This window comes from Lynx canadensis, chromosome A1, assembly GCF_007474595.2.
Source record: "Lynx canadensis isolate LIC74 chromosome A1, mLynCan4.pri.v2, whole genome shotgun sequence".
Classification (NCBI taxonomy): Eukaryota; Metazoa; Chordata; class Mammalia; order Carnivora; family Felidae; genus Lynx; species Lynx canadensis.
The window spans coordinates 58731636-58759454 of record NC_044303.2 but is presented as its reverse complement, the minus strand read 5'-3'; positions in this window follow the sequence as shown (position 1 = coordinate 58759454).

Genomic DNA, 27819 nt, shown 5'->3' with positions numbered 1-27819 from the left:
TATATAGTGTGTCCTCTATTTTAACACACATTATGGAGTGTCTACACACAAAATATTTAAACCTTTCCTTGGTGACAGCCAGCATATTTCCTTCAGGTATAAATACTCTAAATAAATAATAATAAATAATTAATAATAATAATAAAATAAAATAAAATAAAAAATAAATAAATAATAATAAATAATAATATCACTATGGTGATATTCTAAATAAATAATAATAATAATAATAAAATAAATAATAATAAATAAATAATAATAATAAATAATAATATCACTATGGTGATATTTTTGGCTGAATAAATGTGATAAGATATTTATTGCAGGGATAGATGGTTGGGCAATGTGTGGTTATTTCAAATTTTAAAAAAATAAGCTTTTTTTGATTGTTTATTTTTGTTGCTTTGTTTCTGGATATGGTCATTGTTTGTTGTAATGCTTAGGATTCTTATATTTGTCAAACCATGAGAAGAACAACCAAAGAAAATACCAAAAAAGGGAAAGATGGGGTAACCAGAGTAGAAAGAAGATAAGACTATTGTAAATAAAAACAAAGGCATGATTTCGAAAGATAAATTCTAGAAATCAGAAACCCTAAATAAATGATTTAGGAACGGGTAAGTCATGGAGTATCTCAGCGTTTCTGATTATTTTGTCCTCTATTTAAAGGCAATAAATCAACTAACTAAATTCAGCATCCACGCATACATTATAAATGAGATAGGTAGGCCTTATTGCTGTCACATTTTAGTGCCTGAAATGTATAGCTACTCTATTATTCCAAAATTACACCATATTATTTGTAGAAAAGGAATTTCTTGAATTATTTATATAACAAGCAGGTGTGGATTTTCCTTCATATTTTAAATATAACAGAAAACTCTTTATATGAAATAATTAGGAATCATTCTTCCTTGTTTAATCAAAACCTCTTTAAAATGGGAAATCAAAAATGTAATATAAATATGCAGTTACTCTTTTATTTTAACCTAAATATGAAAGGCTACTTAACAGTCATTGAATACAGGGCTTTATTTACTACCATCCCTTCAATTCTGGTCATCTGAACTACTTTTGTAAGACATGGTCTACAACATTTAGTTTCAATTTTCTTCATGACCAATAGGAATATGAAGTACTTATCCTCCTTGATATTACATTCCCACCTACCCCACTGTGACTTCCTTCATAGCTAATAGAAAAATGGGTTGTTATCATTGTTGAGGCATGTGAAGCTACTTGGTATATCAATGAATTTCCAGTTGGACAGACTTACTGTTGTTGTTGTTAATAGAAGCAATAAAAATGAGCATCCTGTGTGCTTTAAGGGGTGAGTGTGGAGTGGCAGTTACTCTGGTAAGTCTAATAAACTGCTGGTGAAAACGGCCGACTAGAGTCACTTTCATTTTCTCTTCATTGTGAAGAGACACAATGCACTTGAATGTAGAAATTACCTACATATTAAAACAATTTGCCCTTAAAGGTACTTAAATACCGTATCTTTAATGGATAAACATGATATGATAAATATTTCCTGCCAATTTATATAGAAATCTTATGGGTCTACTTGGCTAACACTCTAAGAGTGCAATTTCTTGTATGTGTAGCATATAATAATGAAACCATATTTGATTTTCAAATACCTCAAGAGAATTATAAAATTCTGTGGTGAGAGTACAACATTAAGACTGAAAACATCTCAATACTACTATTATTAGCGGGGATTTGATTGGTTGTTCTTGTTATCATCATTTGCTTATTTGTTTTAGTATTGATACATTTGCAGAAGACTTATAGTATACCAAAAATGTTTCTAATGTTTATTTATTTTTGAGAAAGAGAGACAGAGTGCGAGCAGTGGAGGGGCAGAGAGAGAGGACAGACACAGAATCCGAAGTAGGCTCCAGGCTTTGAGCTGTCAGCACAGAGCCAACGTGAGGCTTGAACTCATGACCCGTGAGATCATGATCTGAGCCAAAGTCAGACGCTTAACTGACTGAGCCACCCAGGGATCCCTACAAAAAAAAAAAAAAAAAAAAAAAAAAAAAAAAAAAAAAATTAATGCCTAACTTATTTGGTTTATTGTTTTGATTTTGTTTTGTTCTGTCTCCTGTTCCAAAATAAACTCCAGAGATCTGTAAATTCACGTACTCTAGGACCCAGAAGACAGTTAATGAAAAACAAACAAAAAGATCAAACAAGGGTTATTGGATGTCTCATTGTTCATTTAAGCTATTATTTTCCAGAACTTTCTAAGTATTGCCAAGTTGGCACACTTATAATTCATTTATTTTTTTTTAATTTTTTAAAATGTTTTTATTATTTATTTTTGAGACAGAGAGAGACAGAGCATGAGCAGGGGAGGGGTAGAGAGAGAGTGAGACACAGAATCTGAAGCAGGCTCCAGGCTCTGAGCTGTCAGTACAGAGCCCAATGCGGGGCTCGAACTCACGGACTGTGAAATCATGACCTGAGCTGAAGTAGGACGCTTAACCGACTGAGCCACCCAGGCACCCCCTTACAATTCATTTATTTTTAAATTACATGTTATTCTTTCAAAAATTGCTTATTGTTACTCAATATTTATTATGTGCTAGATATTGTCCTCAGGAGCTTAAGTATATTAATACATTTAATAGTCTTAACCTTGCTATGTCAAATAAGTACTATTTTTTTTTAATTTTTTTTTAACATTTATTTATATTTGGGAGACAGAGAGAGACAGCACAAGTTGGGGAGGGGCAGAGAGAGAAGACACGGAATCTGAAGCAGGCTCCAGGCTCTTGAGCTGTCAGCTCAGAACCAGACGTGGGGCTTGAACTCATAAACCATAATATCCTGACCTGAGTGGAAGTTGGATGCTTATCTGATTGAGCCATCCAGGTGCCCCAAACAGGTACTATTTTCATCTTCATTTTGAAAATGTGGAAATTTAGGCAAAGAACAGTTAAGTGACTTGGTCAAATAATGAGAAAATGATGGAATTAAGGTTCATACTCAGGTAGTCTGTCCTTAGAACAAACAAAATATTCTTATAATGACAAAGTTGGCCTCCATTTTTGGTGAGAATAAATGAAAATATTTCAATATTAAAATTGTCAACTTCTAATAAAGTGCACTGCCATATATAACCTGCTGAGTACAATACTTAGATGTTTATGGCCTGCTTTGCAGAAAACAAAACAAAACAAAAACAACCAACCAGTTGTTATGTGTTTGTCTTCTCAGCAGAAAAACTATTTGGAAAATTGCATTAAAAATAAATCTTAACCAATACCACACTGAATACCATTAATCATGTAAAACCTCAATTACTCTAATTTCCAGTTATAAAACTCTTCCATTATTTAGAAATTTGCTGTACCTTTCTTTTAAGAGGGGAAAAAAATGAAGCAAGAATATAACCTCATATCAGAAGTTTTGGCTTAATAATGAAAGTCAGCAAGACTATGTTGTTCACAGAACAAAGGTATAAAAATCAAAAGCCCCAGGCTCTTGTCCTGTTTATTTGAGAATGGTGTTTAACTCACCCAAACTCCAGAAGACTCATCTATAATATGAGGATATTCATATCGGGGAAATCTTCTTTTCTAAACTTTTTAACATGCATAATATATTAAACATATGTTCATATGACTTATTACAAAAGCAATTAAAGCTAATATCACTTTTTATTTTTACAAAATAATTCAATAAAAATAAATATAAATATTTGAATTATGTAATAAGATTTTAACTAATTAATTATCCTATTGTCAATAAATTCATATTTATGTAAACTTTAATATATTGGCACAATATTTTCAATGAAATCAGTAATTCAAACATGTGAATCAACTATGAAGATTTTGATTTTCAGTATTCCTAAAATCCTAAATATTTAATTATCCCTCATTCTAGGAAAGAATTTAACTCATTTAATTAATTAATTATATTATATTTCTTGTAATTGGCTTAAGGCAGAAGGTACATCAGCGATTACCCTAGTTCATTAATTAATAATTCTACATTTAATTTATTGTGTAAGAGAGACATTAGGAGGATAGAGATTTAGATAATTTCTCCTCAGCAGAGAAAGAAATGACACCACATATTTTTCTAATTTATAGAACAGTCTTTTACATATCAGGTTAAGGACAAAACATAGATTTCTACAACATAGAACTACTGAAAGATTCTATAATTTAGTTGACTTCAAATCCCTTTAATCAATACTCCAACTTCATTATCCATATAATATGCAGCTTTGCTATATTAACGGGATTATATAGTTCAGAACAATGGAGATGAAAGCACTTTTCTGTTGCATGTGGGTCAGACTAAACCTGCATCATCCTTCCTTCAAATTGTCTCTAGAAGAAGAATGATAGTAAAGTAAAGCATGCTCAGTGACAGCAGCAAGGCTCATGTGGGAGCTTGAATGCACATCATGAAGTATGATGGACGCTCTCATATGGAAGACAGAGTATGTTTGTGTTCTGTGTGGCACCAGATAAATGTGCAAATGAGTAGAAGTTCGGGGAAGGATATCCTCTGATCAGTCCCTTCTTGAGCTCAGCTCTACCCATTGAAGAATTGCAGTCGATTCATGAACAAATAAAGACACTTCATTTATCTGCTTCTTTGCTCATAGAATAAAGAAAATAAAAAGTGGAGTAACATACACAGTAGAAAGAAGGAGAAATACCCAGCAGAACATTGGAAGTACTGACAGTGTCAGGGCAAGTCTGTGATGCTAAACAGATGTTTTGATGTTTAAATGACAGGGATAATAAGCCTAAGCAGCTTTGCTGATCAGTAGACATTACTCTGTATAATAGAAGGGTGCCATTGGTGCGAAACAGATTCCACTGAAACTGATAAACAGAGGGTTGGGCAACCAAAAACAAGAACCTTGTCTGTAAGTACCAGTTCAGTACCACTGGGACATTCCAGCAATTCTTGGAGTGAGGATGTATTCGTTTCTTATTGTTACTTCAACAAATTACCACAAACGTGGTGGCTTAAAACAAAACCCAGAAGTCAGAAGTCTAAACTGGACTGGCAGCACTTTAGTTCTTCTGGAGGCTCTCAAGGAGAATCCATTTCCAAGACTTTTCCAGTTTCTAGAGCCTGCCCACATTCCTTGGCTCAAATCCCTTCAAAACTCAGGCCTCTACTCCCATTCTCTCATTTCCTTCTCTAACTCTGATTTTTTGACTTTCCTTCTTTCACTTATAAGGATTCTTATGATTACTCTGAGCCCCTAGATAAGCCAGAATTAGCTCACCATCTCAGGATCCTTGACCACATCTGCAAAGTCCCTTTTGCCACGTGAGATAAGATATTGACAGCTTTCTGGCATCAGGACATGACATCATTGCGAAACCATCTTTCTGTATACCACAAGGGATACATTTTTTATCAATGTTAGGATAGATTTTCCCATTAGCAAATGCAGCAAGATCTTATGATTTGAAATTCTTAAAAAAATATTTGCATGGAAAAACAACAAGAAGGATAGAAGTATTTTTCAAAAAATCTGACAAAATAAAACTTGCACAACTACACTTATAGAATAAATATACATTAATCCAGTTTATTTCTTCAACTTAATTATATTTACCTCATGCAAATATCATTAAAATGAAATTTGCCTATCTGAAGCTATTTGTTTTAAACCAGTCTAGCTATAAATCCTAGTCAAATTAAGTTACTGATAATGTGAACAATGTCATAAATACTACTTTTAGTTAATCCACTCTCTATGTATGAAAGGGGGAGCTGGACTACGTAAGGGAAAGTCAGGTATTAAGATGAAATTAAGAAAAAGAAGATAAAACCGCATTCTCATACTTGTTGAGAAAAATCCACAGCAAGTAGGAAAAAGTAAATTGCTTACAGATTAACTTCTGAGAAGGATTTTCACAAGGGACATGCTATATTGAAATTTAAAAAGTTACCTATCTGTTGCTGTTTAAATCAGTCTATATAGTGGAAAACAATTGTATGAAATCCACCACTGATGTCTACTATTAAACCCTGGCATGAGCTTTCATAGGACATCATAGAATCTATTTCTCTATTAGTATCTTGGCTCATTAGAATTCATTTTGGAAAGAAATAAACTAGGGTCATATGGATCAGAACAATAGATTTCTAAAACACACACACACACAAGCTGGAGGAAATGGTTTGCCTAAGCCATCATATTTTGAAAAAGGAAGTGGGGCTTTTGAGCCTCGACATTTAATGATTACATAAACAATAGAGCTGAAACTACTAACCCAAAACCCTCAACCAAGAAACTGAGTGTAGGAAAATGTCTGATACTAATGATGAGCAAATCCCTCTCCAATACTCCTTTCCATTTGTTGTTTAATCTAAATATTGTTGTGTTAGGCCAATTCCAATCCAATTAGGCTGTGTTTTTTAGGTCTTTTAGGCTGAAGCTAATTGACTCGAATGTGGAAGGTGATATTACAACACTTGTCCCTATGTGACAGTCAATTCATGTCACGAACAGCGTCATATGCTTTCATTAAAAAGAAAAATGAATCACATGAAACAAGTTCATTAACCCATAGGTGATGGTATTATAGACTATCTTTCTATTTAATAAGCACATTTTAAGAGCGGGATAGGTACTTGTATCAAATTTTATTTGGACCATTTCAAAATCCTTTGGCAATATCTTTTTCTCCAGCAACTGATAAAGACACCGGTTTCACACAGACTTTACAGATGAAATCAGGCAGCACCTAAGGCCAACGCAGCCTTGGAGCTTCTCTGATGCGGACATGTTGCTATCTTGAAAACTGCTCCACACGCACACTGACGCAACTTAGAAGTGACCCAGCAATTAATTCCATGAGGTCATCCTTGAAAAGGTGAGGAGGAGACAGTGATAAGTGCTTTCCCCTTCCGTTCTAGTCAGCCTGTGCCAGGACATATTTTATAAATGCCTGAGAAATTCCCAAAGGATGCAGCATCCCTCACTCATTTTACTGCTTATGTAAATACTGTGTCTTATTACTGACTTTTTCTTATTCATTGTTTTCTCTCCTAGACCCTAACTCCTATTTGCTGAAATTCATTTCTAAATAAGCTGCTTGCAGTGAAAACCTTTGTCTCATGCTATGCTTTGAAAAAACTAAGGTTAAAATAGTATTTCTCTGTCTGAAATGATTTAGCTAGAATGGAGTAAAGCAGAGTGCATGGCTTCCTAATAGCAAGTTAAGTTCTACCAATTTGTGACCTTGGTCTTAATATGCTCATATATCAAATGGCTTTTCAGCTATGCCTTAGATATATGTGCAGGACCTGAAGGGAAGCCAAACAGAAAATACATGCTAATTGATAAATATGAAAGATGCTTGATGACTGTAAAAAAGAAAAAAAATAACCCCCCACCCCATATTTCTGAATTTCCTAAGCATTTATGCTTAAAGGAAAAAAAATGCAATTTATATATCAGATACCTGATTCAGAGTTTTATTACTAAATCCCTTTTAATAATGAACTATTTAAGTGCACCACAAGTATAATAACTTCATAAGCAATATGTTTTAATATAATATCAAGAATTTCTCTAAAACAAGAAGCTTTCATTCAGAAATACTTCCATTCACTCTCTTTTTAAAGATTTTACATTTTTTAATATTTTTGAGACAGAGAGAGAGAGAGAGGCAGAGAGAGAGGGAGACATAGAATCTGAAGCAGGCTCCAGGTCCTGAGCTATCAGCAGAGAGCCCCACATGGGGCTTAAACTCACAAACCACGAGATCATGACCCGAGCTGAAGTTGGACACTCAATCAACTGAGCCACCCAGTCGCCTTTTTAATATATATTTTTGAAGTTTATTGTATTTTGAGAGAGAGAGTGCGAGGAAGAGAAATAGAATCCCAATCAGGGATTCCAAGGGCTGTCATCACAGAGCTCCATGCAGGGCTCGAACCCAGAAACTCAAGAGATCATGACCTGAGCCAAAGCCAAGAGTAGGACACTTAACTGACTGAGCCACCCAGGTGCCCCTAAGTATTATTTTTAAAAGGATTGGTCAGGAGTGCCTGGGTGGCTCAGTCAGTTGCATGCTTGACCCTTGATTTCAGCTCAGGTCATGATTCCAAGATCATGGGATCAGGCTCCATTTCAGGCTCCATATCAGCATGGAGCCTGTTGGTTGCTTGGGAACCTCTCTCTCTTTCTCTCTCTCCCTCTGCCCCTCTCCCACACTTGCTCTCTCTCTCTCTCTCTCTCTTTCCTCTTTCTCAAAAAAAAAAAAAAAAACAGGATTGGACACGGAAGATTGATAATCTAATTTATAAGCTGAATTTACTCATAATACTATTATTCTTCAAAGGGCTAATTATTTGTCTTGGCAAAGATTCTATGACTTTTTCATCTAGCTTACTATAACAGATAATAAAATATTACTACAACAATGTAACAAGAGTAGTTTTCTAATACAAATAAATCAAAATACAATGTCTATTAATAGTATTTGAATATTTTTAGTCAGATTTAGAAATATGTGGTCATATGAGGTAAAAATAGGAGAATATGGCTGATGTCATTGGTGAAGCTTCACAATTGTAGGCACATGTAAAATCTAAGATACCTTTCAAATTATCCAATAATTCACTGGATTGTACTTTCCAGCGCAGATGGGGAGTGGCAAGGATGCAGACTTTTTATTCTGAAACTAAAATTTAACATTATATACTTTCTGTAGGACTTGTCTGGGGAACCCCACTATCAGGAGACACACATTATCTTGTTTAATCTTTAGAACAACCATATAAATTGAGTATTATTATTCCTATTACATGTATGAAGACATGGGATGACTTACCCTCTGTCATACAGGTAGTCAGTGGCAGAGCCTTGGCTCAAACCCAGAACTTCCAGACTCTGAAAACAATGTTCTTAATCATGATGTCCATTGAAGAACCTGGCAATACAGTATGTACATAAGACATAATTGGTTGAAGCCACTTATGAACAGTGACCATTCTCACAAGGAAATATTATACACTATACACAACTCTGTAATGGATTTCGTTTTAATGTTCAATTTCTCATTTTCTGCACCATGACAATAGCATGTTAATTCCAAAAATTTGTGTTTTTGAGTTTCATGTACATGTTATTTTAAACTGTATTTTTCACACTTCAAAAATAGTATTCTTTAAATTAAAAAATCAAATAAATTTGTTTAATTAATAAAAAGGAGATACTACCATTATTTGTTCATGATTATTAACTAAATACCTAAATAAAATAGCTTCCAAAATTATCACCCCATGTGATGCTAAATCAGTTCATAATAGCAATTTATATCAATTTCTCAATAAACGTTCATATGGACAACAGGTGTTATGCTAAATGTACAGTCATAGGGCTTTCACAACATTTTGAAAAGTAAATTAAAACCATATATACTAATGAGAACAATAAGGTTTAGATTCAGTTGCTTTCTTGAAGAGCAAATTGGAAATTATTGCTTTGTTTATTAGTTTATGTACATTGTTTCTTTACACAGAACTTTTGAGACAGATTAAAGCAAAAGATTTAATTAGGCAGTAAAAAAAAAAAAAAAAAAATCAATAGAAGTAGCAAATCAGGAGAAAGGGAAATGTGCCTGAATCTCACATTTGGCTTTGATCTTCTTAGAGGAAAAATTAAAGGAAGCCTATTATTTATATGGTTCATTTGATCTTAAAGGAGGAAGTACACCAGTGCTTTAGAGAATATAAACTTTTTTTTAAGAACTGCAAAATACTGGAAAGTAAATATGTCACAAAGATTTTATATAATGAACATTGACTGAAGTAACAAATAATCTCTTCAAAAATAGCTTTACATTAACCAGAGTGGTGAATATTGTGTTACTGGATATTGTGAAATCCCTTAACAAAAGCTAAGGGAATAGTAAAACACGTCTTAAAGTGAAATTGTGAGGGATTAAATGAATGTGATCAAAATTGGTCCAAACATAAAATGTAAAATTGTGGGTATCTTAGGTAATCTTCAATCTTTAAAAGTTATCAATTCTTCTACTCTGGTTTACTTAGGAATAGGATAACTGGCAGTTCCTGCTGACACCTGGATGGCTGGCATTCTGCATTGAAAGGGCACACGCATGCTTTGGAAACCAGATCACAATGTAGGCATGAAAAGCCTACCCAGTATTCTCAACTGAATGGAAAACTACCCTCTCTCACTTCCCAGACACGGTAGTTTCAGAGTGAAGCAAAATTTGTCTTGGGGGGCGGGGGGGGGGGGCGCTTTGGACTTATTCAAACAGGGAGACATGCAGAGTTCTCGTAATTCTAAAAATTATAGGAAGGAAGACATAATTTTTTTCTCAGAATATTTCGGAGGGGAGCGCCTGTGTGGCTCGGTTAAGCGTCTGACTGGTTCAGGTCATGATCTCGCCATTAGTGAGTTTGCGCCCACATTCGGCTCTGTGCTGACAGTGGGAAGTCTGCTTGGGATTCTCTCTCTCTCTCCCTCTCTTTCTGCCTCCTCCCTCATCTGTGCTCTTTTCTCAAAATAAATAAATAAACTTAAAAAAAAGAAAATTTCAGAGGGGCATTCAAACATTCAACAAATAGATAACATTTATATATTAAGCGCTCCAAAATGCACTGTGCTTGGTACTCAGGAAGCTCAGGATTTGGTGGGAGATAGAGAGGCCCACAGTCATAATGACGGTGTGGATTGCAACCTTAGAAAATGAAGAGTACTGTCAGAGCAGAGAGAAAGGATCGGGATTTAATGCCCCATTAGTGTCTTAAGTATTTAAATGCTTTTTATAAGAGGATAAGAAATTAATGTAAACAAGAGAAAAGATGGCTAAAATGATGTAACATTCTATAATACTGTCTAACAATCTTTTTCAAGAATGACCTTCTAAATTTGCCTAACTTATTTTCAGAAAATAAATCTATGGCCATTATAAAGCAAAACAGAACAAACATTGAAAATCATATTGTCTAACTGAGATTATTGTGAAAACCTACCACTACATTTATCATATTTAATAATGCCAAAACCTGTCCAGAAGGATGATCTTGCAAAATACAAGATTCTATCATTTTCTCCTACAAGATAAACTTGGAACCTCATGTTTCTGTGGTTCTCACAGCAAAACATTTCAGAATTGCTTTGTGAGGATTGCTGACAATTATTCCCATTGGCAAGAAAAATTCCTTCAACAGTGCCTTGAGCCTCTTTTATTTTTTTCTTTTGTATTTGTGCGTGTATGTATGTTTGTGTGTGTTGTGTTGTTGGGATGAGTCTGAGGAACTTATAGACTGGGGAAACTTGCCTGGAAAATATAAAGAACAATGGCAATTTAATCGGTGTGATTATGTAATTATAGGAAGCAGTCAAAACAAGCAAGAAGAGATCTGCTACTACATAGTTTTAGGTTTGCATAATTAAGGAGTTAATCAATAACATGTACAAATTACATCATTAATTTTTGTTGTTGTTGTTGTTTTTGAGGGAGAGAGAGTGTGTGCATGAGAGTGGGGAGGGGCAGAGGGAGAGGGAGAGAAAGAATCTTAAGCAGGCTCCAGCCCAGAGTGGAGCCCAACTCTGGGCTCACTGGATCTCGGGACCCTGAGATCATGACCTAAGCCAAAATCAAGAATCGGTCGCTCAACCCACTGATGTACCCAGGCACCCCTCATCAATCTTTCTAAATAGAGTACACCTTCACATTCAGGAGAACTTTGGACTTTGCACATATTAATGTAAATTTTCCATTTTAGGCACAAGAAAGCACAATATACATTGAGAAGATAGAAATATTCATCTCTCTTCCCCTTCACAGGAATAACAAGGTTCCAAAATTCAGGTGGATGATTCTATGTTCCAGGGCATGGTGCTTTCTGGGGATAGAGCTTTCACAACTGCCTTGTGGGAGCAAGGGCATGAAAACAATTTGCTCTCATTTGCCTGTCTAAATTTCTCATAGATTGCTCTATGAGAGCAATCGTTAAATATATATTCACTATGTTCTTAATTAATATCATATATTTATTTTTTAATTTTTTTAATGTTTATTTAATTTTTTTTTTAATTTTTTTTTTCCAACGTTTATTTATTTTTGGGACAGAGAGAGACAGAGCATGAACGGGGAGGGGCAGAGAGAGAGGGAGACACAGAATGGGAAACAGGCTCCAGGCTCTGAGCCATCAGCCCAGAGCCTGACGCGGGGCTCGAACTCACGGACCGCGAGATCGTGACCTGGTTGAAGTCGGACGCCTAACCGACTGCGCCACCCAGGCGCCCCAATGTTTATTTAATTTTTGAGGGAGAGAGGACAGAGCATGAGTGGGGGGGCAGAAAGAGAGGGAGACACAGAATCTGAAGCAGGCTCCAGGCTCTGAGCTGCCAGCACAGAGCCGGACCCGGGACTCGAATTTATGGACCACGAGATCATGACCGGAGCTGAAGTTGGACGCTTAACTGACTGAACCACCCAGGCACCCCTGATATCATATATTTATTTAAGTTGTTTAAAACACACAATTTTAGGAAACCTGATTTTGGAGAGCAGTATGTAACCCCACATGCTCTTGCCTATGCCCCACATTCTAAATGATGATGTAATGGAAAAATAACGTTGCAGATCCAGTGAGACCTGGTTTTGATTTGTAGATCTGGACAACTGATAATTGTGTCACCTGGAAAACAATAATTACCATGTATGAACCTAATCTTTTCTCAGAATTAAATCAATGCAAGAATGTCTATCTTATGTAACGTTTGCACTATTGTATAAAATATATCATTTTATGCAGCTAGCACCTGCATGCTAGGTATGCCTGCTACCTAGAAGGTCATAAGGAATTCTAGTTTTTTTCCGTTCTGCTTTCTCTCCCTTGACCCCACTCCTATAAGCAGAACAGTAAAATTAACCACACCATGTAGCAACTTCCAAAAGGCAGCTTCAGGTGGACAGACATTCCCAGGATAGGAGAGAAGTGGTTCATGTCACATCAGAATAACCCATGTGTGGAAGTATGTCCCGTCTTCAACTCAGCGATCTACTCTGTGTCACAGTTTACATACAGACATTCTTTCAAACAGAGGTGAGTAGGCATGACTTACTCTGATACTATTTAAAGAATGATAAAATTCCCTTTACAATTCAAGGGCCTTAAAGAAAATGGAAATGGTATGAAAGTAAAGAAGAAGCAGAGTCATTCTGAAGGAAGACAAAGAAGAGATATAAAAAATCAGCACTGAATTTCTGTGAAAAAGAAAAAGGAAGATATTCACATCCTTATTTCTACCAGGATTCAAGGGCTATGATTTGATGAAGCAAATTGGTAGAGGTGGTTCAATTATGATACATGGCCTGTGATCTCTGGGTTTGCTCATACAGTCTCCCTTTCCCATTGTGAAATGCAAATATAATTACTTTATCTCTTTAATCTCTTTCCTTGGGTTATTGGGAATATGCCTGATATGGTCAGGATAATGTGTCTAATGTTGAAAAGTATATACTACCAGGGCATCAGTTTATGTGTTAAAGAGGGAAAGAAAGAAAGAAAATACAGACTGCATAATGTCCATCAAAGTACTTTTTTCTTTAGGAATTCTAACAACACTTGTAAGAATTTACCCAAATACACTGTTTGTTCATTTGCTTGTTTGTGTTTTTTTTAATTTTTAAAAACTTTTAAAAAAATGTGATAGTTAAGGTTGTATTAAAGATAAACTCTACCTTGGTTTCAAGTAACATGTGATAAAATTTATATTTCAAATGAACAAGAACAATTATAATTGTTCCATTGAATGACATAAATATGTGATGGATATACAGTTTTAAGTGTTCTTAAAAATATTAAACAAATACTCTCTGTGTGATTTATATCTATATAATTGAGGCAACTTTTTCCTCAATTGGAAGCAAGGTACTAATCTCTACTACTGGCTTTTTTCATAAAGTATATATTCTCTGCTTCTTTAATGCAGAAAAATGTTACATTCTTAAGTATGACTTTATTTACTTTTTGAAAAAAATTATATGTTTAAAGTAAAAATGCAAAACAAACTATTGTAGTCAGGTAGCCTAAAGCAAAGCTATCATGTCCTTGAAATTTGTTTTGATTGGATAAATTCAAGTGCAATCTACGGTCATTGTTTGATTCACCTCTAGTTTCAAACAGCTCATATTATAGTTTCTTTCACATAAAAGAGGAAAACTACCATGATTATAGCAACAGAAGCCTCATTTGCAAAGCAGATATTCCATATGAACAGGCAAAGGTTTTCCAGAAGTCATAATAACCATATGTTTTCATTTTAGTATCAAAGAAAAGTGTTATTTTCAAATGTGAAAGTAGATTTAAATTAAATTATGCGTTGGAACTAGATCTAAATTTCCAAACCCTTTGGGGTGTCACCATGAAATGTTTACTCTACATTAATTCCTTGATTGAATATGAATGTGTGTATTTACATAGATGACATATAAGATAATATGGACTACATGCACACAACAACAACAAAAAAGGAATTTTGTCCATGGTGCTTGGGTATAGGTATCTGTGGAGTCCTGTAGGAATTGATTTATCTTGTGTATTATAACATATTTGCTTTTTCTCCTATACACATGAGTCAAAGGCTCATTTTCAGTCAGGTGAAATGGTGAAAATCTGAGTGACTGCCATTACGTGAAGTTGAGTATGTATAAACCACATATGTACACACATGTGATATGTGAGCATAGACATTGATGCTCAGAATTAAATAAATACACATTGATTTAGTATATCTGTGAGTCACTCTGGCTTTGAGTTTAGCATATACAAACACTTGCCTCAATGTGTGACTAACAAATGCAAGGCATGCAAATATTGATATGCATGCTCCTTCATAAGTAAAGATAAATTACACATGCTTTTGCACTTAACATTTCAACAAACCTTCAGCATTTCCTATCCTTTCAAAGCTCTCAGCTGATGGTTTTACTTTCTATTTTCCTGAGAAAAGAGACAAAACCTGTCTCCTTACCCTGCCTTTTCTCCAGTTTCCAAGAACGGCCTATCCTTGCTTCTTGTAAATGTGAAAATTTCAATATGTGGATAGTGTCAATATCATCTTCCCTTATTCTCTTGCATCTTTCTTTTTCCACTTTCTTCTATGTTTTCCCAAATGTCTTACACATATGCTAGTATTTATTTTGTTTAAAAAAATCAGCCAGATGATAAAGGTTAATCAGTCAGGTAATTGGGTTCACGTATGCAGTAACAGGCCATGTGGAAAATATGCACCATTGGTGTGAGGAATGAAAATGGCACTTGATCTCTGTGGTATTTCTCACAAAATTCAGCAACCAAATCTAATCATGAGAGAAACAACAGACAAATCCTGAATTGACATTCCATGAAATACCTAACCAGGACTCTTGAAAATTATCAAGGTCATCAAAAACAAGAAAAATGTGAGAAACAGCTCATAGGAGCTTAAGGAGACATGACAACAAAATGCAGCATGGTATCCAGCAACAGAAAAAAAAAAAAATAGGTAAAAACTTAGGAAATCTGGATAACATATGCCTTTAGTGAATTATTTATTAATATTTGCTCATTAATGGTAGCAAATACACCATAGTGATTTAAGATAGATACTAACATATGGGAAAATTGGATGTTGAATATTTGAGAATTTCTTGGCTTATCTTTTAAAAAAATATTTATTTACTTTGAGAGGGAGAGAGTGGGGGGGAGGGGCAGAGAGAGAGGGAGATATAGAATCTCTCTCAGTGAAAAATATTCCTGTTTCTGCTGCCTGAAAATCTCCCCTCACCCGCATATCCATACTGCATACTTGTCTACTTCGTCTTTTTTTTTTTTCTAGTATAGCTGACACATGTTACATTAATTTCAGGAATCCCAAGCAGGCTCCCCACTGTCAGCACAGAGCCTGATGCCACCCACAACATGGCTCCATCTCACATGAGATCATGACATGAGCCAAAATCAAGAGTCATCCACTTAACTGACCGAGCCACCCAGGCGCCCATTTTTTCATATCTTTATTCAACTCATGCTTTTTCAGTGAGGCATTCCCCACCACAGTATTTTAGTTTGGTTTAGTTCAGTTTAGTTTAATTTAGTTTTATTAATTTTATTTATGTTAAAGATTGTGCCAAATATTTATCTCCTCAGTTAGCAAATAACAATGGGTTAACATTACAACGTTTAGTAAAATACACTTAAACATTTTGAGCTTAGAAATTTAAATTCCGGGGGCGCCTGGGTGGCGCAGTCGTTAAGCGTCCGACTTCAGCCAGGTCACGATCTCGCGGTCCGGGAGTTCGAGCCCCGCATCGGGCTCTGGGCTGATGGCTCAGAGCCTGGAGCCTGTTTCCGATTCTGTGTCTCCCTCTCTCTCTGCCCCTCCCCCGTTCATGCTCTGTTTCTCTCTGTCCCAAAAATAAATAAACGTTGAAAAAAAAAATTAAAAAAAAAAAAAAAAAGAAAAAGAAATTTAAATTCCGTAGACAGCATGTCTTCTTTAGGAGCCAAGTGTCATGCATTTTTATCTATGTCTGTATTATGTAATATTCTATACTTTACTTGAGCTGAGTTACTATTCTGATGCAAATTTTAAAAATTAGCATTAGGGTACTTTGAACTGCTCTCTGCCAAATATTATTTTTCTCTGGTCATATATGGGCCATTATCATTAATGTTTGCTATAGTTTTGTTTTGTTTTGTTTTGTTTTAATTTTAGTTCCAGTATAGTTAACATAGTGTTAATTTAGTTTCAGGTATATAATATAGTGATTCAACATTTCTATACATTACTCAATGCTCATCATGATAAGAGTACTCTTAATACCCATTACCTATTTAACCCATCCTCCTACCCACCTCCCTTCTGTTAACCATCTGTTTGTTCTGTATAGTTAAGAGTCTGTTTTTTGCTTTGTCTCTCTTTTCCTTTGTTTCCTCTGTTTCTAAAATTCCACATATCAGTGAAATCATATGGTATTCGTCTTTCTCTTACTTCACTTAACATTATATCCTCTATATCTATCCATGTAGTTGCAAATTACAAGATTTCATTTTTTCTTACAGCTAAGTAATATCCCTTTATATATACACACCACATCTTCTTTATCCATTTATCTATCAATGGACACTTGAGTTACTTCCATAATTTGGCTTTTGTAAATAATGCTGCAATAAACATAGGAGTGTATAAAACTTTTTATATTAGTGTTTTCATATTCTTTGGGTAAATACCCAGTAGTGTAATTACTGGATCAAATGGTGATTTTATTTTTAATTTTTTAAGGAACCTCCACACTGTTTGTGGCTGCACCAGTTTGTATTTCCACCAACAACGGAATTCTTTTTTTTCCTACATCCTTGTCCATGCCAACACTTATTTCTTGTGTTCTTCTTTTCAGCCATTCTGACAGGTGTGAGATGTTATCTTACTGTACTTTTAACTTGCATTTACCTGATGATGAGTGATGTTGAACATCTTTTCATGTGTCTGTCAGACATATGTATGACTTCTTTGAAGAAATGTCTGTTCATGTCTTCTCATTTTTAATTGGATTTTTTGTTTTTTGGGTGTTGAGTTTAAAGATCTTCATATATTTTGGATACTAACCCTATATCAGATATGTCATTTGCAAATATCTTTTCCTATTCAGTGGGTTGTCTTTTAGTTTTGTTGATTATTTCATTTGCAGTGCAGAAGCTTTTTATTTTGATGTAGTCCTGGTAGTTTATTTTTGCTTCAGTTTCTCTTGCCTCAGGAGACATATCTAAAAAATGTTGCTACAGTTGATGTCAGAGAAATTACTGCCTGTGCCCTCTCCTAGGATTATTATGGTTACAGGTCTAACATTAGGTCCTTAATCCATTTTGAATTTACTTTAGTGTATTGTGTAGAAAGTGGTCCAGTTTCATTCTTTTTCATGTATTTGTCCAGTTTACCCAGCACTTTTTATTGAAGAAAATGTCTTTTCCCGATTGTATATTCTTGCCCCCTTTGTCGTACATTAATCGGTCACATAATCGTGGATATATTTTTGGGCTCTCTATTCTGTTCTATTGATTGATGTGTTTATTTACCAGTATCATACTGTTTTGATCATAACAGATTTGTAGTGTATCTTGATATCTGGGATTGTGATACCCTCAGTTTTATTCTTTTTCATGATTGTTTAGGCTATTTAGGGTCTTTTGTCATTCCATAAAAATTTTAGGATTATTTGTTCTAGTTCTGTGAAAAATGCTGTTTGTATTTGGTAGGGATTACATTAAATCTGTAGATTGCTTTGGATAGTATGGGCATTTTAGCAATATTTGTTCTTTTAAGCCTTGAGCACAGGAGTATCTTTCCATGTGTTTGTGTAATCTTCAGTTTTTTTCATCAGTGTTTCATAGTTTTCAGAGTACAAGTCTTTCATTTCCTTGGTTAAGTTTATTCCTAGGAATTTTATTATGTTTGGGAAGATTTTAAATGGAATTTTCTTAACTTCCCCTTTTTGGTGGAATCTTTAGAGTTTTTTTCTGTAGTATTATGTCATCTGCAAATAGTGGAAGTTGTATTTCTTCATTACCAATTTGGATGTCTTTTATACCTTTTTTCTTGTCTAATAGCTGTGGCTAGGACTTCTAATACTATGGTGAATACAAGTGGTGAGAGTGGGCATCCTTGTCTTGTTCCTAATCTTATAAGAAAGGCTCTCAGTTTTTCTGCATTGAGTATGATGTTAACTGTGGGTTTTTCATATATGGCTTTTATTACATTCAGGTGTGTTCCCTCTAAACCTCATTTTTGAGACTTTTTATCATAAATGGATATTGCACTTTGTCAAATGATTTCTCTGCATCTATTAAAACGGTCATATGGTTCTTATTCTTTCTCTTGTTGATGTGATATATCACATTGGTTGATTTGTGAATATCAAACCACCTTCACATTCCAGGAATAAGTCCCACTTGATCATGGTGAATTAATTTTTAATATATTGTTGGATTAAGTTTGCTAATATTTTGGGGGGGATTTTTGCATCTGTCTTCCTCAGAAATATTGGCTGTAGTTCTCTTTTTTGAAATGTCTTTATCTGGTTTCAGTATCAGGGTATTGCTGGTCTCATAGAATGAATTTGGAAGCTTTTCTTCCTTTTGTATTTTTTGGAATAGTTTGAGAAGAATATGCATTAAGTCACTTTTAATTGTTTGGTAGAATTCACCTGTGAAGACATCTAATTTCAGACTTTTGTTTGCTGGGAGTCTTTTGATTGCTGATTCAATTTCACTGCTGGTATTAATCTGCCCAAATTTTCTATTTCTTCCTGATTAAGTTTTGGGAGGTTATATGTTTTTAAGAATTTATTTATTTCTTCTAAGTTGTCCAATTTGTAGGCATAAAATTTTTCATAACATTCTCTTATAATCCTTTGTATTTCACTCGTGTTGATTGCTATTTCTCTTCTTTCGCTTCTGGTTTTATTTGAGTCTGCCCACCCTCTCTTTATGAATCTTGCTTAAGATTTATCAATTTTGTTGGTCTTTTCAAAGAACCAACTCCTGGTTTTATGGCTCTGTTCTATTGTTTTGTTTGTTTGTTTTCTATTTCATTTACTTCTGCTCTAACCTTTATTATTCCTTCCTTCTACTGGTTTTAGGTTTGTTTGTTCTTATTTTTTCTATCTGCTTTAGGTATAAGGTTAGGTTATTTGATATTTTTCTTGTTTCTTGAGGGAGACCTGTATTGCTATAAACTGCCTTCTTAGAACTGCTTTTGATGCATCTCAAAGGTTTTGGACCATTGTGTTTTCATTTGTGTACATGTATTTTTTAATTTCCTCTTTGAAATTTTGGTTGTCCAATTCATTGTTTAGTAGCATACTATTTATCCTCCATCTATTGTGTTATTTCTACATTTTTTCTTGTGGTTTATTTCTAATTTCATAGTGTTGTGGTCAGAAAAGATATATGACATGACTTTGATCTTTTTCAGATTGTTGAGACTTTCTCTTTGGCCAAATATATGATTTATTCTGGGGAATGTCCCATGTGCACTTGCAAAGAATATGTATTCTGCTGTTTTAGGATGGAATGTTCTGATTATATCTGTTAGATCCAGTGGGTCCAATGTGTCACTTAAAGCCAGTGATTTCTTATTGAGTTTCTATTGGATAATCTATCCATTGATGAGAGTGGGGTGTTAAAGTTCTCTACTATTGATTGCCTCCTTTATGTTTGTTATTAGATGCTTTATGTATTTGGGTGTTTCCACACTGGGTCCACAAATATTTACAATTGTTAGCTCTTCTTGTTGGATTATTCTCTTTATCATTATATACTGTCCTTCTGTATCTCTTGTTACAGTTTTTGCTTTATTGTCCATTTTTTCCTGTATAATATTGCTACCTTGGCTTTCTTTTCACTTTCATTTGCAGGATAAATGCTTTTTTATCCTTTCACTTTCAATTTGCATGTCTTTAGGTCTGGAATGAGTTTCTTGTATACAGCATATAGATTGGTCTTTTTTCTTTTTTTGCTTGTTTGTTTTGTTTTGTTTTTCCATTCCTCACCCTGTCTTTTTTTTTAACGTTTATTTATTTTTGAGAGAGAGAGAGAGAGAGAGAGAGAGAGAGAGAGAGGGAGAAGGAGAGAACAAGCAGGGGAGGGGCAGAGAGAGATAGGGAAACACAGAATCCAAAGCAGTCTCCAGGCTCTGAGCTGTCAGCACAGAGCCCAATGTGGGGCTTGAACCCACAAACCACAGGCTCATGACCTGAGCAGAAGTTAGAACCTAACAGACTGAGCCACCCAGGCTACCCTCTAGGTCTTTTTATTTAGTCTATTTACATTCAAAGTAATTATTGATAGATATGCACTTCCTGCCATTTTGTTACTTGTTTTATGGTTGTTTTTGTGGTTGATCCATGTTCCTTCTCTTGCTCTCTTCTCTCATAGTTTGCTGGATTTGTTTAGAGATATACTTGGATTCCATATTTATTAGCAGTTTTTGATTTGTGGTTGCTGTTAGGCTTATCTATAATATCTTATGCATATAGCAATCTATGTCAAGTTTAATTATGAACCCATTCTCTACTCCTCTCCCCATGTTTTATGTATGTAGTGTCATCCTTTACATCCTTTTATTTTGTGAATCCCTTGACTGATTTTTATAGATATGCTTAATTTTATTGCCTTGTGCTTCCTACATTTCTACCCCTGGTTGTGGTCTTTCTTTCCCACTCAAAGAATCCCTTTACCATTTCTTGTAGGGCTGGCTTTGTGGTGACAAATTCCTTTAACTTTTGTTTGTCTGGGAAGTTCTTTATTTCTACTTCTATTCTGAATGATAGCCTTGTTGGATAAAGTATACTCGGTTACATGTTTTTTCTTTCAATACTTTGAATATATCATGCCACTCCCTCTGGCCTGCAAAGCTTCTGCTGAAAACTCCGCCGATAGTCTTATGGGGTTTCCTTTATCTATAACTGTTTTCTTTTCTCTTGCTCCTTTTAAAACTTCTTTATCACTACTTTTTGCCTTTTTAATTAGTATGTGTCTTGGTGTGGACCTCCTTGCACTGATTTTGTTGAAGGCTCTCTGTACCTCTTGGATCTGGATTTCCCAGATTCAAGAAGATTTCAACTATTATTTCTTCAAATAAATTTTCTGTACCCTTTTCTCTTTCTTCTCCTTTTGGTGTCCTATAATGCAAATGTTATTATGAGTGTTGATGAGTCCCTTAGCCTGTTTTTGTTTTTATTTATTATTTATTACTCTTTCCTGTCCAGCTTGATTGCTTTCCATTATTCTGTCCTCCAAGATGCTTATCTGTTCTTCTGCTTCATCTAGTCTCCTATTTTTTCCATCTATTTTTTAATTTCAGTTATTAAGTTCTTTATTCCTGATTGGCTCTTTTTTGTTTTCTAAATTCTCTATCAGGCATATATGAATTATTTCTGTTTCATGTAGCTCTCTTGCTACGATTTTGATTCATTTTTTCATTTAGGACCTAGTAATCTGCATTCTCATTTCATCTAACTCTTTGTGTCTGTATCTGTTAGGAAAGTCAGCTACATCTCCTGCTTTTGAAAGTAGTGGCTTTATGAAGAGGCCTTGCAGTGCCTTGCAGTGCAGTGTCTGCAATTCACCCTAACCTGGTGACTCAGGGGTGTCTCTTACATGTATTCAGTGCTCCCTACTGTTGTGGCTAAGCCATGTTTGCTTCTAGTCCAGTTATCTGCAACAGATCTCTTTCCCTATTGTGAACAGTGTTTGCTTCCTATATTGTGGGTGGGCCAGTCTGGGTCCACTTAGGTTTGAGATGTGTCAGACCAATAGTTTGCCAGCAGTGTAGTAGCACAGAACTGAAGGGTGTTTTTCCTACATTATTCCCTGAGTTGCTTTCATTAGGGGACAGAGCCTGCAGTCAGACCAGATGTCTGCCCCAGGCCCATTGTTGAGCCACAGTCAGACTGGTGTGTATGGTTATTTCCCCCTCTTCCCCGTGCAGAAGTCACTTTGCAGTGGTGCTGGCCCCTCCTGGGGCTGCTTGTACACTGTGAGGCTTGTGACACCACTTTAGATGGGCTTTCTCCAAGGGCATATTGGAGGGGCGGCAGGTCTATAGGAGAATGCAATGGGTGCGGCATTGGGTGTGAGCAAGGTCAGCACTAGTCTGCTGTGGGAGGGGACCTCCAGCAGCCTGGAAAAACTCCTGCTGAGGCCAGCCGGGCTGGAGAGAGTGGATCTCCATAAGCTTGCAGGGGCAGGGCAGGCTGTAAGGAAGCTTACTTCAGTAAATAAGTAAAACAGGTCAGGTGGATAAACATGAATACTGTATGATGCCACTTATATTTGGAATCGAAAAAGGATTATTATAGGAGCAGAGAGTAGTACAGTAGTTGCCAGGGTGATGGGGAGTAGGGGAAATGGGGAGATGCTAGTCAAACTTTCTAAGATAAATAAGTTCTGGAACTCTACAGCATAGTGACTATAATTAATAATATTGTATTGTACACTTGAAATTGCTAAGACAGTAGAGCCAAATTGTTCTCTGGATACACAAAAATGATAGCTATGTGAGGTGATGGATGTATTGATTATCTTGTTTGTGGTAATCATTTCACAATGTCTGCTTACATCAAGTCATCACATTGTTCACTAAATATATACTTTTTTTTAATCTATCAGTTAAGCTTCAATAAAGCTGGAAAAAAATCAACAGCTAGTATTAAAAACTCAAAAGACACGTTTAACAGCAGTTTAGAAACAGAAAAACAGCTGAAAACTGTATTGAAAAATAGATTATAGAATATATCCAAATTAGAGCATGAAAAGAAAAATGTGTTTTGATCAAAAGTAAAATATTCAATCATTTACACAGTTTACAAGAACATATTCAAAATATAGAACAACAAAGAACAACAAAAGTATACATTGGGCACATAAAAATTGCTATTTTGGAAAGACAAAGAATAGAAAAGGGAATGGGGATTAAACAGAAAACAAACTAAAGAAGATTAAATTTCCACTCTAAATCGAAGGGTATTCTACAAAATATCTCACCAGTAATCCCTAAAACGGTCAAGGTCATCTATAGAGAGTTTAGTTAAGCTACTCCATAGTATTGCTGCCTTGGTATCCATTTTGTTTGGCCAATTGGCCTGCTGGGACCTTAAATGGGCTAGCCTGTGAGGCATGTTTCTGCCTTTAATAGCAGCTTCAGAGTCACAAGAAAATAAAAGTCCCTAATAAGACATGCCCATCATCCTTTAAGCTCAAGAGTCTCCCTTGTCACCCAACACTTTCCCTTTATATGCCTTGCCTTATATGCTCCTTATATAACCCTCTTCCCCAACCTGGGGCTTACCAAAATCCTGCTTTCCTGGTTTGAATTGAAAAATCTGGACTTAGCCTGGGAACGACCCCAAAAAGCATATGCCCCAGGTTCTGTCTTCACTTCCCAGGGTGGAAGCTCAAGGTATGCAGAACACTCCCTGGAGTACCTGGGAGTAATAAACTTCTCTATGTCAATTTCTTTTGTGGTCTGTTGTTAACCCCTAGATCATCATCCAACACCCTACTGTTCCACTTAAAGAATGTTAATTTGGCAAACATACAACTTCATCAAAAACATAGGAAAGCCTGAGAAACTGTGATGACCACGAGGAACCAAAGGAGACATTTCTATTAAATGTAATGTGGTATCATAAGGGGAAAGAAAAGACATTACAGCAAACCTGAGAAAATATGAATAGAGTATGGACTTTAGAGAAAAAAAAATGCTTAGCACTCTCTACCTGAGATAAAACAAAATAAAATTTATATGCATATAAATGTACTGATTTACATACACATAGAACTGCTTGGCGATGAGTTTGTGTTTCTGGGTGGGGGGATGCCTACAATCCCACACTCTTTGATTCCAAGTTTATTGACAGTTTTACCAAGGTGTAATCCAAGATAAGCTAATGGGGAACAAGACCTGACCTTGTGCAGTCTCTAATGGGAAAGAAAAGCTTGTTCTGGTGATTATATTTTTAGGTAAATTATATGGCAGGAGCTATTAGTGGGCACGTTGTGACATGTAGAACAAGAATTCTATAAATAAAATCAACACAGAGCCTCTAAGCAAAATGCTCTAGGTAGACTTGCTGAGATCCCTCTCTACATAATTAAAGAAGGGGTCAGAAAAGATGCCTACACAGACAGATGGGGCTGCCCTGGGAGGGCCAGGCTTTCACATTCGGTGTGAGCAGGAAGAGTGAAGATGATAGACTGTTGGTAGGGAGTGCCCAGTACATCCACATTACCTGGAGTACGAGTGAGTTACAGAATTTTATCAAGCCAGCACATGCAAAGAGAAAAATAATGAGCACATTATAACATGACTAAGTATAAAATAGAATGAAAAAATAAAATTGCACCCTTACTGGGGCACCTGGGTGGCTCAGTCGGTTAAGTGTCCAACTTCTGCTTAGAGGTCATGATCTTGAGGTTCCTGAGGTCAAGACTGCTTCAGGCTCTGTGCTGACAGCTGAGAGCCTGGAGCCTGCTTTGGATTCTGTGTCTCCCTCTCTCTCTGTACCTCCCCCACTCATGCTCTGTCTCTTTCTTAAAAATAAATAAACATTTAAAAAATCGCACTCATTACTATCATAAATTTATGAATGTTTTGAGAGAGATTTCTTCTCATGCCCAGTGTCCAGTCTGAGTCTTCTCCTTTGGTAATTGAATATTACTTACAGCCGGACAGATGGTCCCCCAACTCCACACTGAATTCTCCATTCATCTTTGTTGATAGATGGTGACAAGTGAGGTATAAGTGGACAGATTTATGCAATTTCTAGGTCAAAAATTTTAAACCTCAATTACTAATTTCCTAACAGGAAATAGAAAATACTTAAGAATATACCATATTATTAAACATTACATATTATTAGACTTAAATGAGGTTTGCTTTTCCAAAAAATATTATAAATATCTATTCAGTTTTTATAAACATGTGATTTGTACCAATTGAGGATTTTCCAAGTGATAGACACCCTGAAAACACTTGAATTACCATATTATTTTAATCCTCATGGTAGTATAGGGTATTCATTAGTTGTCACATTTTATATATGACAAAACTGAGATTAAGAAGGAACTTTCCAAAAATTAAACAGTTACTCCATGGCTCAAATGGCAGACTTCAGATACAAACTCTCTCCATAGCACTTCAAAATCTATAATTTGCTCTACATTCTCCAGAATTACCTATTTTAAAGGAAAATAATTGTTATTTTAATACAGAGAAAGACAGATACCATATGTTTTCACTGTTATGTGGATCCTGAGAAACTTAACAGAAGACCATGAGGGAGGGGAAGGGAAAAAAAAAGTTAGGGAGGGAGCCAAACCATAAGAGACTCTTAAAAACTGAGAATAAACTGAAGGTTGATGGGGAGTGAGAGGGGAGGAGGGTGGGTGATGGGTATTGAGGAGGGCACCTGTTGGGATGAGCACTGGGTGTTGCATAGAAGCCCATTTGACAATAAATTTCATACTAAAAAAAAAAAAAAAAGAAAAAGAAAAAAGAATTGTTATTTTAAAGAAAGATAAAAGTCAGGGAATGGCAAACAAAAAAAATACTTAAAATCAACTTCTTATTGAATGATAATTTCGATGCTTAGACATATTTCTCCTTCATTTTATACTGAAATCAGAAAGAAAAAGAAGGATGCCAATTTGGATGTGAGTTGCATAACTCAACCTGATTTCTCCTGTATCATTAAACTGAGGAGGTAAGTATGTGGCAGCTGTCTTTGAAGCTGCCACATTTATTTTATTTAATTCATTTAATTCATTTATTTCATAAAAATAATTGATACACAAGGAGCTTAAGAAACATTTAGTAAATCACTAGTTATTACTCTAGTTTTACTTCAGTTAGAATGTAAGCCAATTGATTGAATGCTTTCCACTAGAAAAAAATCTAAGCCTCACTGAAATTTAAAAAATCACAGAAGTATATGGGAGGCCTGTGTTTGCATTGACAGAAAGGATGTGAATTACTATTCACAAAATGGCATAAAAACATTAAGATACAAAGACTCTGTATAATCAGCAACTCCATTTTCCAAACACATTTTTTTACAGAGCAGAAAAAAACATACAGTATTAACTATAGAAAATAATTTGTGCCAGATAATTAAGAGTCCGTGATTTAAGAGCTTGAAAGACTTTCATACACGAGAACACATTTGTGAGGCTACATCACTTCCAGTGGAATTATAGATACAGTAATTTAATTCAATTTTCTTTAAATAAATTAGATAATTATTAACTTCTATTCATACCCTTGATACTTATTTTACTTAATTTTGTTTAATTTTGTTTAATTCTGAGCAAAACTGGTATCAGAAAAATGTTACAGCACTATAAAATATATGTATATGATAATTTGTTGTTGATCCCTAAAGCATATTAGAGTTAAGATGTTATTGTTCTTGTAGAATTGTGCTAAGGAAAACATTCTTAACTGCATAATGTAATTCCTCTTTTTTCCATTTCTTCTCTACTATTATTTCTCTGATATCATTTTAATGTTAATGTTATTAACTTCATTCTTTTTTTATAAACATCAAGGTAAAAATTACAAAGTACAATGAAATGAACAGATTGCAAAGGTGGTCATGTTCTGTTGAGTGATAAAGAAATCAACTTCACTTGTAAAAGTATTTCCTGAACCAAGAACATTCACATTTTTCATAGGTTCTGCTTTGCACTTTAAGTTTTACTCCTTTTTTCAAGTATAGAGACATAGTATTTGTTCAATTGCTTAGTATCTAAATCCCAGTGTAAACATGACTGCCACCTGAGGAAGCTTTATGTTTATGTAATTGACCTAAGGACACATGTTTGGGATTAATTTACTTACCAAAGTGATAGAACAAATACAGTGTCTCCATACTTGATACAATATCTTCTGCAAAAGGGAAAACATTTTTTTTTTCAACAAAATCCACATAAGAGTCTAAACAACAAACTCGGAAATGTTCCATTATTTTAATAAATATTTATTAAATACTTTAAAATGCTCTTCTAAATAAAAGCCATCACAAAAATGCTTATTATTCTTAGAATGTTTAAAATTCAGCAAAGATAACAAGTATATAAAATTGACTGAAATCCAACATCAAAATAGTTGTAGGGGAAGAATTAAAAAAAATCTACTCAACAAAAGGGATAAACCAATGAATTGTGTCTAGGGAAGTTAGTTTCACAGAGATGACATTTGAAAATATGTCTTCATTCAATAAAGGGGTATGT